Source organism: Manis pentadactyla, chromosome 5 (assembly GCF_030020395.1).
Source record: "Manis pentadactyla isolate mManPen7 chromosome 5, mManPen7.hap1, whole genome shotgun sequence".
NCBI lineage: Eukaryota > Metazoa > Chordata > Mammalia > Pholidota > Manidae > Manis > Manis pentadactyla.
The window spans coordinates 22,044,994-22,059,184 of NC_080023.1; positions in this window are offsets into that span (position 1 = coordinate 22,044,994).

The following is a 14,191-nucleotide window of genomic DNA, read 5'->3' on the forward strand; positions in this document are numbered from 1 at the left end:
CCTTATTGGTAAAATGAAGTGGTTAGTCTCTTGTCAATTACAACATTTTAAGCTTTGATAGCATAAAAGTCTCTGTGAACCCTATCTCTGTCTATACCTTTCTCTCACCAATTCCTATTCCTTTGTGCTCATGCAAGGTACTCTTCTTTGCCCCTCATCCTGGCTTCCATAGCTGTCCCCCATCTAGAATCAGTTGTCTCAAGAGGTTTTTGCTTATGAGTTATTCATTTTCCCTATTATTAATAGGATAAAATTCTATTTTTCTCAGTGAATTGAAAAGAAATGAATTGAGTACTTGATTTTGTTGCTGCTGACAGCATTTAAATGTTTAAATACCTTTGGGGTAGGGGGATAATCTAGCATTGCCAGATGGTGCTCACACCACTTCATCTATGATTATTCCTGCAAAGGTGCCATGGAGCTCAGTGCTCTGTTTCTCTGTTGAGATATTTTTATGGACTGAAGTTATCATAGAAGACTTCCTTATTGTCTTTAGGATGAAACTCAATTAAAAACAGCTAAGTAAAAGAATGAATACTTAAAATATATTTTTAAATTTGTTTTGGTTTTTGTGGGTCATATTTTCCCTATAAATTTTTCTCATACTTAAATCAACTATGCTGTTTCCAGAAGGCCGCTGCCTTCATTTTGTTTCATAAAATATGTTCATGTTGGCTTTTGAAGCATATGCAAAGCACCTCTCTTTGTAGATGAGAATATAATTGTCTTTTTACTTTTTCTCTCCTTTTTCACTCTTCCCTCTTGCCTCTGCCTGAAGTGGAGGTTGAGGCTTGGGGGAGACAGCACAAAGGTGCCCAGATGTCTTCGCTGACTTGGCAATCTGATAAAATGGCTTTGTGCATCTGGGGCCTGTGAGGTATCTCTGTGGGTGTTTGTGTCAGCTGTCTGGAGGATTCCCTCTTGGGCCCTTGGATGTGGATAATAGGTGTTCCTCTGGATGCTGACACCTTCAGAAGTCCAGTCAACACAGACCCGTCTGCTGGAGTCCACCTGCGCTCCAAGCAGTCCTCTTAATCACTAGACAACAAGCCTGGGTGCCGGCTCTCTCTGCTGCATGGCCCACCTCTGGTCCATGGGAAATGCTCACATTCCTCTGCCTTGTAAATTCAGGGTAGCAGGACTACCACCTCAAGTCACTTCTTCACTAAGCAGTCTACTGGATCATCTCTCACACCTTCTGAATTTCCCCAAGTGGATCAGATACATCCACTCTGCTTGCGAAACTCATAGTTACACATATTATATTCTATGAGTGGTCCCATCGATAACACTCAATTTTAGGCTTGAAAGGAAGGATAAGCCCCCAACTCAGCCCTCAGGTGCAGGTGTGTATAATGGAACCAAGGACCCACAACAGGTGTTCACATAGCTACTTTAAATATTTCTTCAGGAGGAACTGTCTGACACTCTCAGAGGTATCTGGTATCTGCAGTATTTTGGTCTCTCAGTAGAAACTTTGAATTTAATGTCATATTACAAATGTGCTAGTAAATTTGGCAAGAGATAGTATTTTAAAATACACATCTCTTTTCACATTCAATCTTTTAAGAGGATTAAACATCTGATCACTTAGTCTTTTCAAGAACTTGTTCCTAAACAGTATCAGATCACCATAAGTTAAAATGAGATATTATTTCATTTCTTAGTGTTTTATTACAATACATTAGAATTTATTCTACAAATACCTCTTGAGTAACTACTTGATGCCTCTTTGCCATGCTATGAGAATGCCAATGTGAACAAGACAGAGCCTTTCTTCTCAGAGAGTGTGTAAACTAATGGGAAAATGGAATTACAATTCACTGCATGAAATGCTGTGTTAGCAAGTATACAGTATCATGAGAACACACAGAAGCACCCAACCCACCTGTGGGATGTCATGGAAGGCATCCTGGAAGAAATGGCATAAAGAAGGAGCCTCAAGTTTGAGTAGGATGTAGCCCAGGGAACAGAGGGTTCCTGGCAAAGAGAAGAACACATGGAAAGACCCCAAAGCAATAGAAGAATAATTCATGAACTCAGAATGGTGCATTTAATAGAACTAATGAATATGATAAAAAAGTGGCAAAGGATATAAGTGAGGGCTCAGCTGTGATGGACTTTTAAAAACTATTAATGGGAAGCATTGCCATCTTAATGACTATGATGTCAAAAAAGGATGCATAGTGAGTAATATAATATTGCTGAAATCAAACGTGTGTGTCTTCTCTTTTATTCTTGATCCATCATACCAGGAGATTGTACACTTTATTATTCTGTTCAAAGAATACATTTGTTTATAGTGATTTTTCACTTCACTAATTGTCTTCCTCATTATATTCATTGTTCTTCCTTCTTTATTTTTCACTGTGTCATTCTTTCTCTAACTTTATCAGTTGAATTGTAACTTCATTAATTTTGGTTTTCCTTTTTGGCACACCATGCAAGTAATATTATATTCCTGTCTTGAGATTACTTTATCTATATCCCACAAAATTTGGTATGTGATGATATCATTTTATTCAGTTTTAAATATTTTCTAATACCCATCATTATATTTGATCAATAAATCATTTAAAAGCATGGAACATCTTTTGTAAATGTATTTTCAAACTCATGATGAAAATGAAGAAAAACCCATTCAAACTCAATAATTTCCTAATTATTAATACTATATCTTTAATCCTAATGTTATTGCATTATCAGAGAACATGACAGGGGATACAAATTTTTGCACTCACATCTTTGGTTAAATAAGCCATTTTCCATGGGGAAGAAAAGGAGAAAATAAATGCCATGAATATTATAATAATGGTTGATGGATGCAGGGAAAGGGTTGTCTGAAATGCAAAGGAAGCATTGCCCCAAAACCAAAGACTGCCAGGTTAACTAAATGGACAATTGTACAACTGCATTCGAAATCTCTACTTTCTCACCACTTCTGTTTCTCCAGAAAGATGAGAAGGGATGAGGCAAAACAGAGATGAAGGCACAGTATTCTTGTTCAGACTTTAAAAACTCTCAGTGTGGGGGTGTGAAAGCATGTGTGCGACCTATGTGAACAGAATTTTCTCTGAGTGAGCATTTCTTTTCCCCACACGATCTCTCTGCTAGAGTGCTACTGTGTCACCTACAGGAAACCTGAGCTGATAAAAATTGGAGGAAGAATGAGAAGTTCCTTCCAGAAAAAAAAAAAAGAATGATTCAAGTGGATAAAATTCTGAATTTTATGGTTAAGAGTATTTGTTCTTGAGTATTTGTAAATCAGCTTATTTTGGGGAATCTGACATACCAGTCAGCACCTAAAATGTATTTTCATAATACACATTCTGATCAAAGCTGGGAGCAGGAGACCACAACGGTAATGACAGTGGCTTCTTTGCATTTATGTGAGGTTAGGTGGACCCCATGCTTTCAGGGGCACCTTTGTATTCCTGTCTGCTTAGCCCCACAAAACATAGCAACTTAAATGGGACAGCAGTGTGCATGGGAATAAACACATTTGGTATTTTTAGGTGAACTACATTATATAGTTCTAAAAGGCCAAAGAATGCCAGGTGCACATCTTGCTTTAATCTCATAATGCCTGCATGAACTAGGGCAACAGAAGTAACTTTCCTGTTGAGTTTCTTACCTTTGAAATGGGAATAATAATAGTGCATAACTTATATAGTTGTTGTGAAGTTCAAATGAGATACTCTGTAAAAAAATTTAATGAAGTGCGGTGTACAGGGTGTTTAAATATTATTAATGTTATCATGATGATCTGCATTTATAGTTTCCCTGGTATGTAGAACTCAGGATGATGACCTCTTGTTCTTTGGTAAAAAGAACATGTATGTTCTGTATGAAGGCTAAAAATTGAATTAGTATGGGGTGGGATAAAATGTACAGGATATTTTTTGGGTGGGTCTATTGTTCTGCCGTCACTCTTTTGCCCAAAAGGGAATCGGGAGATAAGCTAATGTCTTTTTCCAGACTCAGTTTCCAAAAGCATTCTTCAGCATCTCAGATTATGGTTTTTGTCATGCAAGCCAATGGTCCTTTGGAACCACAGTTATTCAGATGCATAGATTGCTGAACAAGTCTACCAAGACTTCTGGTTCATGTCCCGCAGAATTTGAAAGCTACAAAGGATCACATTACCTCTATTGCACACAAAGAAATTGGCTCACACAGAATAATCTTTTGAAATTGTAGATGTAATTATATTATCCTTCTGAATAAAGTCACTCAGTACTCTTACTTGGCATGATGTAATCTGTAGCATAAGTTACATGACCCTAAATGGTTTGGACTTGGTTCATTCTTAAAGATTCTTGTTTTCATGTTCCCTTTTAGTTTATTCAATCCACTTTGCCTCTAATCCTGCTAAAATGTTTTTCCTGTTGCCCAGAATTTATTACCTTCTCTCCTCTGCTTTCCCCATCCCCTACTGATTCTTACTATCTCTGTTTAACTACCACATTGTTTGAGAGGCTTTCCTTGATCTCCTACGCTAGATTGGGTCCCCACTGATACATGTTCTATTAGCTATCATAAAACTAACACTTTTTCTCATTAATCTTGTCTTTTTGACCATGTATTCTGTGTAAGGCCAGAAATGTTGAGAAATCTGAAACTATGTCTTATTTGATTAACATTGTATTTCCAATGCTTAGAACAATGCCTAGTACATAAAAACCACTTATAAAGACTAGCTGAATGAACATGTACATAATACCACAATTATAATTTTGCTAATGGCCCAAATCACATTACTGATATACATGCAGTAACAGCAATATTAGAGTTGATTTCTGAGCAGCCATCACCAAGGAATAGCCTAAAGGAACTGAGTATATATATATATCATGAATGAAATAGCTGTGAGAAAATATGTTTCAGGAAGATCTTTGAATATATAGTTGTAGCTCTTGTTTTGATTTCACTAGTCACAGGAATTTATAAGGATTTAAATTTTGGTTTTGGTCCATGCTGATAGCTGCAAAAATGAGGGTACATGCAAGTCATGAGAAAGATACGTGCGGGTGTTGTATGTAGAACTCAAGAGTGTTTCTTTACATTATTTAACACACAAATTTTCTTAGTGATTAATATCAGGCATAAGAAAGAAATTTATTAACCAGCCTTCTTTATAATGTCATGCTACTAAAGGATGGGTAACTGTGCCTTACAATTAGGTAAGGGATGAATTAAAGCATAGAACCCTGCAGTGGATCAGTCTAAGAATAGTGGTATACAACAATGTCTATATGTCTTTACTCTACTTTTCTTAAAAGTTTATTATTTTCTATTCTTATATGAATCAATCTTAAATTTTTCTCTGGCTATATATGCCTGTTTCAGGATCCTAGGTACAGTAGTCATTCAATATCAATACAGGTATCCCCTGCTTTTTGCAAGTTTGTTATATGCCACTACTCTTTTATGAAAGACTAGACTAGTGTGGTAAGGGCTTTCCTCATTAAAGCAAAGATCCTCTTTAGATTTCTTTCAAATACCAAAAACAGGTACTAATGTAGATTTTTCATAAAAGTAAAGTGGTGTAACGTGAACTTTCATAAGTGGGGGATTCCTTCCTTTTACACCATTTGTCTTAGGAAAAGTGTCACAGGAACACTCTACTTTCAGATAGTGGGGGAAGCCTGTTCTATGATTCTAATTTTTATTAAGATGTTATGTGTCTAAAAAAACTCCAAAGTAATATTGATAATAAGAAGGAATGATAAAGGTAATAGCAAGAGAATTGAAAATTGGCATAAGCATAGAATACTACTTTTCTCAGTTTTGACACATTTTATCTCTGTATCTTTCACATATCTCATTAGAACTGTCTTGCAATACACAGAAAAAAGAAAACAATTTGGGAAAGTTGATTTTATTATCATTAAGCTGTCAAACATAAGATTTATAGTAGAATAGGGCATTAAAATATTTAAAAAACCATTAAGCATTATAAAAGTTTTAACTGCTTTATTATTTGAAAGTTAAATTTTACCATGATCTATTTACATGAGTAATTTGGAAACTTGTGGTCTTAAAGCACCTATTATTAACTTACAACATCTGAAGGCAATGAATGCTTAACCTATAAACATAATGTTAAAAAACAGGTTTATTCTTCCTCTGAAAAAAGAAAGAGCATTTTTTTTTTAACTTCTTTATTCTTTCCTGGAAAAATGTGTTTTCATTGTGTGACTTCACAATCAAGGTAGAGAGAGGCATGTCTGTAAGATTGTCTGTTTCTACGATATGTCCTTCATACACCAGTATTTACTTGTTCCACTATCAGCATTCAACGTCCAAATGAAAAATTCTATCTTCTTTTTTTTGGTTACTGATACTGTTAATTCCTTTCCTATGTCAGATAATAAAATACATCAGCCTGGCCCTAAAACTGTCTCTGTTCTGTATCTCTGGTTTCCCCTTATTTCTCCATCTATCACTGCTGTGCTGCTTGAGATTCAGACACTGAGGACTCATCATGTGCTTTTGTTGGATGGAGTAAATTTGATCCCTCCCCCACCAAAAGAAATAAAAATTCAGCAGTCAGTCAGGAACCTGGCTATAAGGATAGGCCTTGTTAACAGCTTACATTCTCAGTTATAACCATGGTATGTTTTTTCTGGCATGGGTTATCATTTTGAATGGAGACGTAAGAAATCACAGAATTTTAGATTTAAAAGAGCTTGTGCCTGAGTGTATACACGTGTCAAAATGCTAGCTAAGATCTGAGCATTTTATTGTACATTTCCCAATAAAAAATATTTTTAAAAAAAGAGCTTGCGCAGCTTATCCAGTCTAACCCCCCTCCCACTTACGATGCAAGAAAGTCTGTAATATTCCTTGACTTCCTGTTTTGTTTTATTAATTTCTGACAGAACATGAAAATGAAACACAGATAACTGATAATATTAACGTAATATTTCCTTTTTTGCTGAGAAGCAAGATATAGTTAACATCAGAAACATGATAAGTTGAACTTGCATTTAGGATTGACATGAATACCCCAGTGACAGATGAAATTGCATTATGGTGGCATCAGTTCTAGTGGTTAGAGGTCAATGTCAGGCATAGCAAGGAAGTGGGACAGCAGAGCAAGTTAAGAAAAAACCACCAGCTATCACCGGGGTTTTCATCTATGTGCCATAACACAAATGCGCTGAGAATTCTGGTAGGTTTGTGATTTCAAAAGCAAAACAACACTTCTAATATCAAGAAAATTACAGTCTTTGTGAAAAGACAATCCCCCTGAGATAATAACTGAATAAGTGCTTAATTATTGGGTATAGGCATTCTAATTGGAAGCATTTACATGAGGAAGAGATAGTTAAGGGGTTCATACAAATGAACAATACCAACAGCCAGTAAATATCTGGTAGTAAAATTAGGCATTCAGTCATCACTTTATTCCCAAATATTCAGATAGTTTATTTGTGTAGCAAAAATCAAAGAATAGAAAAAGGATGCTGAATTGTTTTCATTCTTTTAATGGTCGCCTTAGGATTTACAATGTATATCTCTAGTTAATCAGATTCTGTGTCAAAACAGTATTATATGCTTCTCATGTAATGTTAACCATTAGAATAGTATATTCCAAATTCTTCTCTCTCATTCTTTAGGCTATTCTTGAATGTTTTACATTTGCATGTGCTATAAATAAGCAAAACAGTGCTCCCATTTTTGCTTAAATGGTCAGTTATCTTCAGACAAGCAAAAATATTTCATTTTAGTTCATCTATTCCATTTCCTGTGTACTTCATTTGTTTTGTTTAGACCTAGGTTTCTGTCTGCTGTCATATTTCTTCTTCCTAAGGAACTTCATTTAACAGTTCTTGTAATGCAGATGTACTGGCAATTAATTTTCTCCATTTTGTTTATATAAGAGTCTTGATTTCTTCATTTTTGGAAGATAGATTCACTAAGTTTAGAATTATGAGTTAAGAATTTGTTTCTTTTAGCACTTTTAAGATGTCCCTTCATTGTCTTCTGTCTTGTATATTTTTTGACAAGAAGTCTTTTATATGTCTCATCTTTATTCTTCTATGTATAAGAATTTTTTCTATGGCTGTCTTTAAGATTTTCTTTATCTTTGCTTTAAGTGGTTTGAATGATCTATCCGCATGAGCTTTTTGTTTAATTTTGTATGTCTTTTCTCCCATTGATACTTATCTTGCTTGTGTTCTTAGATCTGGGGTTTGGTGTTCATCATTCATTCTGGAATATCCGTAGTTGTTTCTTCATATATTTATTCTGCTGTATTCTCTTTCTCTTCTCTTTCAGAGATTCCAGTTAAATATGTGCTAAGCTGCTTGATATTTCCTCACATCTCTTAGATGCTCTGCATTCTTTTTCTCTTTGTTCAATCTTTTTCTTTGTGTTTTAGATTGTGTCATTTATATTGGTCTATCTTCAAGTTCAGTGATTCTTTACTTATCTTTATTAAGACAACTGATAAGATCACTGCTTCTTTACTTATCTGTATTAAGACAACTGATATAAGTAAAGATAATATTTTCTTCTGTTACTATATTTTTTCTATCATTTTCATTTGATTCATTCTTACAGTTTTTGTATCTCTGATGAATTTCTTGTCTGGTCTTGCATGTTGCCCACCTTTACCCTTACAGCTTCTGACATATAATTAGCATATCTAAATACCTCGTCTGAAAATTCAACAACTATACCACATTGAGTCTAGGTCTTTTGACTGCATTGTCTCTTGACAGCTGTGTGGGTTTATTTTTTTTAATTTTTTATTCTTCTTTAATTGCTTCATGCTTTTTTGCTGCTGTTGAAGGCCAGTGTGATGCTTAATTTTATGCATCAAGTTTACTGGGCCACAGAGTGCCCATATATTTATATATATTTCATATATTATATTTAATACTTCATGTAATATTTTAATATAAATATACTTACAAAATCATATATTATTATGTATTATTATTCATATAGTATATAATATGCTATATATTATTTAATAATTCACATGATACATGAATATTTGCCCATACAATATTTTAATATGAATGTTTATTTATATTACTATTATACATAAATTATATTATTCTATAGTATATATCACATGTAATATATTATATGTAATATTAGAATATTATTCAGGGGGTGGAGCCAACATGGCGGTGTGAGTAGGACAGTGGGAATCTCCTCCCAAAAACATATATATTTTTGAAAATACAACAAATACAACTAATCCTAAAAGAGAGACCAGAAGACACAGGACAACAGCCAGACCACATCCACACATGCGAGAGCCCAGCGCCTGGTGAAAGGGGTAAGATACAACCACCGGCCTGGCGGGACCCCAGCGCCCCTCCCCCCAGCTCCCGGCGGGAAGGAGAGGGAGCCCAGGACTGCTAAACACCCAGCCCCAGCCACCCACACCAGAGCGCAGACACAGTGCATGTGTGGGGTGCTGGAAACCAGGGAAACAGGACAGCAAGACCTCTGAGCGGGTTCCGAAGCTGATGCCCCTGTGACAAAAAAAAGCGAGTGCTTTTTGAAAGTCTTAAAGGGACAGGGACATAACAGCTGGACAGAAATAACACAGTTCACAGCCCAGTGGCTGGAAATTACAGGGAAAACCGGGCGCAATAACCCCCTGGACAATAGCTCTGAGATCCCTCATGCATGTAGGTAAACAGCCAAACAGCCCCCCTGTCCATTACCCCTCCAGACACTGCGAAAGCAGAGAAGCAGCCTAAGGCAGACCACGCCCACAGAAAGGGAAATTCCCCAATTCCCACCGGGCAAGACACAAAGACCCAGTCTACACGCAATTACCCAACACAAGCCACTAGGGGTCGCAGTTGTCCCAGTAAAGAAAGGCCAGTAGCAAGTGAAAAGTTTGGCCCTCCCAGCTGACAGTCAAAAGCACCTGTCAACATGAAAAGGCAAAAAAATATGATCCAGACAAGACTAACCCAGACAGCTTCAGCATCTGCTACATCTTCCCCTGAGAAGGAACCTGGGGAGATAGCTTTAACCAGTCTTCCTGAAAAAGAATTCAAAACAAAAGTCATAACCATGCTGATGGACTTGCAGAGAAATATGCAAGAACTAAGGAAGGAGAATTCAGAAATAAAACAAGCTCTGGAAGGACTTCAAAACAGAATGGACGAGATGCAAGAGACCATTAATGGACTAGAAAACAGAGAACAGGAACGCAGAGAAGCTGATGCAGAGAGAGATAAAAGGATCTCCAGGAATGAAAGAATTTTAAGAGAGCTGAGTGATCAATATAAAAGGAATAATATAAGAATCATAGGCATTCCAGAAGAAGTAGAGAGAGAAAAGGGGATAGAAATGTCTTTGAAGAAATAATTGCTGAAAATTTCCCCAAACTAGGGGAAGAAATGGCCTCTCAGACCACAGAGGTACACAGAACTCCCATGACAAGGGATCCAAGGAGGGCAACACCAAGACACATAATAATTAAAATGGCAAAGATCAAAGACAAGGACAAAGTATTACAAGCAGCCAGAGAGAAAAAAAAGGTTACCTACAAAGGAAAACCCATCAGGCTATCATCAGACTTCTCAACAGAAACCCTACAGGCCAGAAGAGAATGGCATGATATACTCAATGCAATGAAACAAAAGGGCCTCGAACCAAGACTACTGTATCCAGCACGAATATCATTTAGATATGAAGGAGGGATTAAACAATTCCCAGACAAGCAAAAGTTGAGGGAATTTGCCTCCCACAAACCACCTCTACAGGGCATCCTACAGGGACTGCTCTAGATGGGAGCACTCCTAAAAAGAGCACAGAACAAAACACCCAACATACGAAGAAGGGAGGAGGAAGAATAAGAAGGGAGAGAAATAAAGAATCATCAGACAGCATTTATAATAGCTCAACAATCGAGTTAAGTTAGACAGTAAGAGAGTAAAGAAGCTAACCCTGAACCTTTGGTAACCACAAACTTAAAGCCTGCAATGGCAATAAGTAAATACCTTTCAATAATCACCCTAAATGTAAATGGACTGAATGCACCAATCAAAAGACACAGAGTAATAGAAAGGATAAAAAAGCAAGATCCATCCATATGCTGCTTACAAGAAACTTACCTCAAACCCAAAGACATGCACAGACTTAAAGTCAAGGGATGGAAAAAGATATTTCATGCAAACAACAGAGAGAAGAAAGCAGGTGTTGCAATTCTGGTATCAGACAAAATAGACTTCAAAATGAAGAAAGTAACAAAAGACAAAGAAGGACATTATATAATGATAAAGTACTCAGTCCAACAAGAGGATATAACCATTCTAAATATATATGCACCCAACACAGGAGCACCAACATACCTGAAACAAATACTAACAGAACTAAAGGAGGAAATAAAATGCAATGTGCTCATTCTAGGAGACTTCATCACACCACTCACTCCAAAGAACAGATCCACCAGACAGAAAATAAGTAAGGACACAGAGGCACTGAACAACACACTAGAACAGATGGACCTAATAGACATCTAAAGAACTCTATATCCAAAAACAACAGGATAAACATTCATCTCAAGTGCACATGGAACATTCTCCAGAATAGACCACATACTAGGACACAAAAAGAGCCTCAGTAATTTCCAAAAGATTGAAATCCTACCAAACAACTTTTCAGACAACAAAGGCATAAAACTAGAAATAAACTGTACGAAGAAAGCAAAAAGTCTCACAAACACATGGAGGCTTAACAACACGCTCTTAAATAATCAATGGATCAATGACCAAATCAAAATGGAGATCCAGCAATATATGGAAACAAATGACAACAACAACACTAAGCCCCAACTACTGTAGGACACAGCAAAAGCAGTCTTAAGAGGAAAGTATATAGCAATCCAGGCATATTTAAAAAAGGAAGAACAATGCCAAATGAACTGTCTAATGTCACAAATATTGAAATTGCAAAAAGAAGAACAAATGAGGCCTAAAGTCAGCAGAAGGAGGGACATAATAAAGATCAGAGAAGAAATAAATAAAATTGAGAAGAATAAAACAATAGCAAAAATCAATGAAACCAAGAGCTGGTTCTTTGAGAAAATAAAATAGATAAGCCTCTAGCCAGACTTATTAAGAGGAAAAGAGAGTCAACACAAATCAACAGTATCAGAAACAAGAAAGGAAAAATCACGACGGACCCCACAGAAATACAAAGAATTATTAGAGACTACTATGAAAACGTATATGCTAACAAGCTGGGAAACCTAGGAGAAATGGACAACTTCCTAGAAAAATACAACCTTCCAAGACTGACCCAGAAAGAAACAGAAAATCTAAACAGACCAATTACCAGCAACAAAATTGAAGTGGTAATCAAAAAACTACCAAAGAACAAAACCCCCAGGCCAGATGGATTCACCGTGGAATTTTATCAGACATACAGGGAAGACATAATACCCATTCTCCTTAAAGTTTTCCAAAAAATAGAAGAGGAGGGAATACTCCCAAACTCATTCTATGAAGCTAATATCACCCTAATACCAAAACCAGGCAAAGACCCCACCAGAAAAGAAAACTACAGACAAATATCCCTGATGAACGTAGATGCAAAAATACTCAACAAAATGTTAGCAAACTGAATTCAAAAATACATTAAAAGGATCATACACCATGACCAAGTGGGATTCATCTCAGGGATGCAAGGATGGTACAACATTCGAAAGTCCATCAACATCATCCACCACATCAACAAAAAGAAAGACAAAAACCACATGACCATCTTCATAGATGCTGAAAAAGCACTTGACAAAGTTAAAACACCCATTCATGATAAAAACTCCCAGCAAAATGGGAATAGAGGGCAAGTACTTTAACATAATAAAGGCCATTTATGATAAACCCACAGACAACATTATACTGAACAGCGAGAAGCTGAAAGCATTTCCTCTGAGATCGGGAACTAGACAGGGATGCGCACTCTCCCCACTGTTATATAACATAGTACTGGAGGTCCTAGCCATGGCAATCAGACAAAACAAAAAAATACAAGGAATCCAGATTGGTAAAGAAGAAGTTAAACTATCACGATTTGCAGATGACATGATACTGTACATAAAAATCCCTAAAGACTCCACCCCAAAACTACTAGAACTGATATCGGAATACAGCAAAGTTGCAGAATACAAAATTAACACACAGAAATCTGTGGCTTTCCTATACACTAACAATGAACCAACAGAAAGAGAAATCAGGAAAACAGCTCCATTCACAACTGCATCAAAAAAAATAAAATACCTAGGAATAAACCTAACCAAAGAAGTGAAAGACTTATACTCTGAAAACTACAAGTCACTCTTAAGAGAAATTAAAGGAGACACTAACAGATGGAAACGCATCCCATGCTCGTGGATAGGAAGAATTAATATCGTCAAAATGGCCATCCTGCCCAAAGCAATATACAGATTTGATGCAATCCCTATGAGACTACCAGCAAAATTCTTCAATGAACTGGAACAAATAATTCAAAAATTCATATGGAACCACCAAAGACCCCGAATAGCCAAAGCAATCCTGAGAAAGAAGAATAAAGTAGGGGGAATCTCACTCCCCAACTTCAAGCTCTACTATAAAGCCATAGTAATCAAGAGAATTTGGTACTGGCACAAGAACAGAGCCACAGACCAATGGAACAGACTAGACAATCCAGACATTAACCCAGACATATATGGTCAATTAATATTTGATAAAGGAGCCATGGACATACAATGGGGAAATGACAGTCTCTTCAACAGATGGTGCTGGCAAAACTGGACAGCTACATGTAGGAGAATGAAACTGGACCATTGTCTAACCCCATATACAAAAGTAAACTCAAAATGGATCAAAGACCTGAATGTAAGCCATGAAACCATTAAACTCCTGGAAAAAAAATAGGCTAAAACCTCTTAGACATAAACATGAGTGACCTCTTCTTGAACATATCTCCCTGGGCAAGGAAAACAACAGCAAAAAGGAACAAGTGGGACTATATTAAGCTGAAAAGCTTATGTACAGCAAAAGACACCATCAATGGAACAAAAAGGAACCCTACAGTATGGGAGAATATATTTGAGAATGACAGATCCGATAAAGGCTTGACGTCCAGAATATATAAAGAGCTCACATGCCTCAACAAACAAAAAACAAATGACCCAATTAAAAAATGGGCAAAGGAACTGAAC